The 6,000-nt window shown below is 41.6% G+C and overlaps 1 protein-coding gene across 4 annotated transcripts in view; it reads left to right on the forward strand.

The window, feature by feature from the left end:
- The window catches only part of cep85 (centrosomal protein 85), an 84,929-nt gene that overhangs the window by 2,591 nt on the left and 76,338 nt on the right, over nucleotides 1-6,000 (forward strand). For 2 of the 4 annotated variants that reach the window (XM_048613026.1, XM_048613025.1), the window contains exon 2: nucleotides 3,381-3,422. The exons of the other annotated variants lie outside the window; for them this stretch is intronic. The gene's annotated coding sequence lies outside the window, so the exon portion shown is untranslated. The remainder of the gene's footprint in view (nucleotides 1-3,380; nucleotides 3,423-6,000) is intronic. 4 annotated transcript variants of the gene reach the window in all.

The following is a 6,000-nucleotide window of genomic DNA, read 5'->3' on the forward strand; positions in this document are numbered from 1 at the left end:
GCAATGGCCAATTCAAGCAAGAGACAATGTTACTATCACTGAATTCTCCCACTTTCAACATCCTGGAGGCTCCCATTGACCAGAAACTCGACTGAACTTGCCACACAAACGCAGTGGCTACAAGAGCTGGTCAGAGGCCAGGAATACTGCAGTGAGTAATTCTCTCCACCTGACTCCCCAAAGCCTATTTGCCACCTACAAGGCACAAGTTGGGAACATGATGGAATACTCCTGACTTGCCTGGATGGGAGCAGCTCCAACAGCATTCAAGAAGCTTGATACCATCCATGACAAACCAGCCCACTAGATTGGCATGGTATCTGCTCCGTCCACCACTGATGCTGCTGCTACTATCTACAAGATGCACTGCAGAAATTTGCCAAAAATGCTCAGACAGCACTTTGCAAACCCACAAACACTTCCACCTAGAAGGATAAGAGCAGCAGATACATGGGAGCACCAACTTCAAGTTCCCCTCCAAGCCACTCCCCATCCTCACTTGGAAATATTATTGCTGTTCTTTCACTGTTGCTGGGTCAAAATCCTTGAATTCCCTCCCTAAAGGCACAGTGAGTCAACCTACAGCATGTGGACTGCAGCAATGCATGAAGGCAACTAGGAATTGGCAATAAATGGTGATCCAGCCAGCAATGCCTATGTAACATGAGTGAGTAAAAACAGTGCTGATGATTTTCAGGTTGCCACTGAGATGCACAAGAATGACATGAATGGCCTCTGTCAGTGTATGTAAAAATATATCAAATTATTCATTAGGTTGGTAACAATTGTGCATAAAAACACTGCAGTGTTATCTTCCCAGAACATGAGGCTTCTTGACTGATATTTTCAAATGTCTTCAGATTCCCAGCTATAGGAAGAATGTTGTGAAACTAAAAAGGGTTCAGAAAAGATTTTATAAGGATGTTGTCAGGGCTGGAGGGTTTGAGCTGTTGGGTGAGGCTGAATAGACTGGGGCTATTTCCCTACAGTGTTGAGACTGAGAGCTGGCCTTAAATTTATAAAATCGTGAAGGGCATGGATCAGTTGAATAGTCAATGTCTTCCCTCAGACTAGGGGAGACCAAAACTACAGGGCACGGATTTAAAGTGAGAGGGCCAAGACTTAAAAGGGGCTTGAGGAGCAATTTTTTCGTGCAGAGGCTGGTGAATTTATGGGATGAGCTGCCAGAGAAAGTGGTGGAGGCTGGTGCAATTACAACATTTGAAAGGCATCTGTACAGAAATGGATGTTTTCCCTCACTAAATGAAATAGCATGCAACCAGCTGGAAATTTCAGTGGACGTGTCAGAAATTTGGTTCCAGTAATTGAAAGCAGTGTTGGAAGAATAGTACTTTGGGATAGCAGTTGGCACTTTTTTATGGACTAAATCATGCAGTATAGAAAACGTTCTGCATTAAACTTGTAAGAACACAAGAACCAGCATTTTAAGTATCTAGGATAGGGTTTTTAATGTACAAAGGTGCAGACAGTGGTCTGTCATTCAAGTAGATCATGGCTGACCACCTGCCTTTAAAAACATATTTTCTCAAAATTCCTATATCCCTTGATGTCTTTAATATCTGAACGTTCGTGGATCTCTGCCTTAAACATATTCAATGATATTCCAGAGAGCTGAAGAGAAAAATTCTGACAATACACCGCCCTCTGAAGGAAGTTTTCCTTATCTCAGTCATAAATGGCCTACTTCTTATTCTGAGACTTTTTTTTTCTCTTCTGGTTTTCAAAGTTATCAGCCAGGGGAAATATCTTCAGTGTCTAAGATGGCAAGTTGAGAATTTTTGATTCAATGATATTATCTCCTCTAAACTTTGAATACCGATTTCTTCGTGGGATAGTCCCACCGTCCAAGGAATCAATCTGGTTAACGTTTGCTACGCTTCCTCCATGGCAACTATATCCTTCCTTGGTTGCAAGATACCAAGGTGTGGTCTCACCAAGGCTTTATACGGTTGCAGCAAGCATTTTTACTCCTGTATTTATATCTTCCATCAGCTAAGACCAAGTGAAGTTTTGCTGCTTGTATTCTGCATGGGATTGTTATATTGTTTTAGTTGTTGGAGGCTTCATTTTGTTAATTCAGCTTGATGTTAAAGATCTTTGTAATATCATCTGAAGAAAATGAGCTCCTTGTATTCTGTGCAGTGATCTTCCTTTGAAAACCCAGAAATGCAGAGTTAATGGGCCATTGGTGTTTATGGGCGTTTGTAGTTTCTGGAACGGCAATATTTTGATATGACTTGCGTTAGGGTTTGTTCTCAAATGTTGTTTATACGGGTTTTTTCGTGCTTTAGTACTTAAACGCCCCCCCGCCCTCCCCCACCGTGTGTTTAAAATTTAAACTTAAGCAAAAGAAATCAGATTGCAGAATGTCTCCTAAATTGATAAGCAGTTCCACTTGATAGGATCCAGAAATTTATATTCTGTTCTGGAACTGTATCAAACAACAGTGGAATGTCCTTTTGTACAATGAAAATTAATGCACAAACCAAAAATTGAGATTCTTGATTACATGAATGGAAATATGGAGTTGCTGAAATGAAGACAGGCACTTTTTGTTTGATGAACATTCTGGTAGTTAGTGCTGACAGTTAGTTGGAACATAGGTAACAGAGTTTTCACTGTAATTTTAAATGTGCATTGTGCAGCATTGTGGATTGTAAAATATTTTGCTGCAGCACAAATTTGACCAGGCCTGACAGGTGTATGAAGGCACCAAGATTAAGCAAGCTTTTGGATAGAGATAAATCTGTGGATTGAAGGTTGGTTATGGTGGCTCAGTGGTTAGCATTGCTGCTTCACATCGCCAGGGACCCTGGTTCGATTCCACCTTCGGGCGACTGTCTGTGTGGAGTTTGCACATTCTCCCTGTGTCTGTGGGTTTCCTCCTGGTACTCAGGTTTCCTCCCACAGTCCAAAGATGTGCGGGGTAGGTGAAATTGGCCATGCTAAATTGCCAACAGTGTCCAGGGATGTTTAGGTTAGGTGGATTAGGCATGGGAAAGACAATGGTAGGGGAATGGGTTTGGGTGGGATACTCTCCGGAGGGGCGGTGTGGACTGTTGGGCTGAATGGCCTGTTTCCACACTGTAGGGACTCTATGAATCTTTGAAACTCCAGACTCTGGAGATAACATAGGTACTTCATTCCACCAACCCATGTTCCCTAGTAATGGAATGGGAGACAAACCTGTAGTGGGCCATGATGTGAAGTAGGAGACTGTATGAGAAGATACAGAAGTCTTATTGACTAAGTGGACTAAACTTGTAGTTAAATTTATCTGTAACTCATGAGTTTGTTCCTAGTTTGATTTCCTGTGCACTGATTGAAACCAGAGTCTCTGATTTCTGCTTACCACACAGATTTCTGGCAAGCGAACGATGTTGCAGATCAGAACATTGGATGTAAGTTGCAATAACAGTATTCAGGTGTTCAAGAAACATCCGAGTTGCAGCACTGTTTTAAAAATTCAGTTTTATGGCAACATTTTTTGTTTGGAATTCCTTTAAGCCAACTAATGCAGCCTTTGTAACAAAAAAATTTGCAAGTTTTATTTTCCAAAAAATCCCTTGTTTCTTTTCTGAAGCCATCCTTTATTGTTACCCAGCTGTAATTAAGTCACTAGCTAGCACAGATTGGGAATTAAACCTGGGATTAATTCTTGTTTTGTTTCCTTCAATTTTAATTTTTTTAATGGTTGACATTATTGCGTTATAGAATCCCTTCAATCTATACGTTGCATCGACTACTCTGGTAGTGCAGTGTGACATACTGATGTTGTTTTTGTTTTATTGGCCGTTTCAAGAATGAAAACGCGCTGCGTAGAATGCATTCTAGTGACTTGCAAGTACTAAATTGTCAATGCCAGGTTTGACCTGTTTTAAGTCAGCAACTTGACCTCAAAGCATTACATAGCTTTTTTTAAATTGCCCAAATCAATGTAAATACTGGAGATTTAAAGAGGCGCTGAAGTGTATCTACTTTTGAGTATATTCTTGGAGGAAGTAACGAGCAGGTTAGACCAAGGAGAGCCAATGGATGTTACCTACCTGGACTTCAAGAAGGCCTTTGGCAAGGTGCTGCACAGGAGGCTGCTGAGTAAGATAAGGGCTCATGGTGTTAAGGGCAAGGTGCTCACATGGATAGAAGATTGGCTTTCTGCCAGAGAGTGGGGTTAAAAGGGGCTTACTCAGAATGGCAGCCAGTGAAAAGTGGTGTTCCACAAGGGTCAGTGCTAGGACCACAACTTTTCACTTTATACACTAAAGATCTATGTGACGGAACCAAGGGCATTCTGGCTAAGTTTGCAGACGATACAAAGATAGAGGGACAGGTAGTATTGAGGATGCGGGGAGGCTGCAGAAGGATATGGATGGATTAGGAAAATGGGCAAAGGAGTGGCAGATGGAGTATAATGTGGGGAAAGTGTGAGGTCATGCATTTTGGTAAGAAGAATGGCAGCATGGACTCTTTTATAAATGGGGAGAAAATTCTGAAGTACAGAGACTTGGGGAATTCCAGTCCAGGAATCTCGCAAGGTACACTTGCAGGTCAAGTTAGTAGTTAGGAAGGCAAATGCAACTTTGGTATTTTAATTTGAGAGGACTTGAATATAAAAGCAGGGATGTACTTCTGAGGCTCTATAAGGCTCTGGTCAGTCCACAGTTGGAGTATTGTGTATGGTTTTGGGCCCCATATCTCAGGAAAAGTATACTGCCCCTGGAGTGGGTTCAGAGGAGGTTCATGAGATTGGTCCCAGGAATGGAAAAATATGAGTAACATTTGAGGACTCTGGGTCTATACTTGGAGTTTAGAAGGAATAGGTGGGATCTAATTGATACTTGCAGAACACTGGCCTGGACAGAGTAGATGTTGGGAAGATCTCTCCATTGGTAGGAGAGACTGCCTACGAGGGCAAGCCTTAGAGTAAAGGGAAGACCTTTAACATCGGCGGTAAGGAGAAACTTCTTCAGTCAGAGAGTGGGAGAGTGGTGAATCTGTGGAACTTGCTGCCACAGAAGACTGGAGGCCAGGGTGTGTGTGTGTGCGCCTTGTCAAGGGTTGTGGGAGAATGCAGTTGAGAAACTTATCAGCCATGATTTGAATGGTGGAGCAGACTTGATGGGCTGAATGGCCTAATTTCTGCTCCTATTGTCTTATAGTCTTACTTGAAGCATATTGCTGTTTTGTGTGTTGAATTATTTCTCCAGTATTTTTTTTCTTGTTCAGTTATTGTTTGTCAGTCTTTGTGTATAATGGGTGTCGTTTAATTAAACTAAGAGGCTCCAGGTCAAATGTATTTGCTTTCTTCCCTTGTTCTCCTGACCCTGTTGAAGTCAGTCAGTCTTTGCTGCAGTGGTTTCATGTTTTATAGCCTCTGATGCAGCTAATATATGCATAATGTGCAAAAATATTTCTGCTCTGAGAATATCCAGTTTGTTCAAGCCAGCTCCACTCAGTCTGTCTTTGTAGGTTTGGAATTCCTGACACTGGGTTCCTACATTTTAAAGTTTTTTTTTTTTTTATTTTTTTTTTTTTAAAAAGGTTACAGCAAAAGATTGCAGTTCGTTACAAAGTTGTTTCTGAGATGGGGAAAGTATTGATTGACCTGCCTGTGTTTTGAAAGCTGTTGTGCGAAGTAATTGTCTGTCCTTGACACTCTCTCTTTGTGCACTCTGGTGTTGGGTCATTTAATCGTACAGGTCAAGCCAAAGGATCCTTTTTGTACTAAACACTGGGAGATCTTTGTAATGTAAATAACGCCCAATTGCCTCCATAAACCATTGAAAGGAACTCAAAATAACACACTTTCTCGTTCTTTAATGTATTGCCATATGGCTTTTTTGGGCAAATTACTGACTCTTCGAATTGAATCAGAGATAGTAGGAACTGCAGATGCTGGAGAATCCAAGACAACAAGGTGCAGGGCTGGATGAACACAGCAGGCCAAGCAGCATCATAGGAGCAGAAAGGCTGACGTTT

This window comes from Rhincodon typus, chromosome 27 (genome assembly GCF_021869965.1).
Source record: "Rhincodon typus isolate 14 chromosome 27, sRhiTyp1.1, whole genome shotgun sequence".
In the NCBI taxonomy this organism is placed as follows: Eukaryota; Metazoa; Chordata; class Chondrichthyes; order Orectolobiformes; family Rhincodontidae; genus Rhincodon; species Rhincodon typus.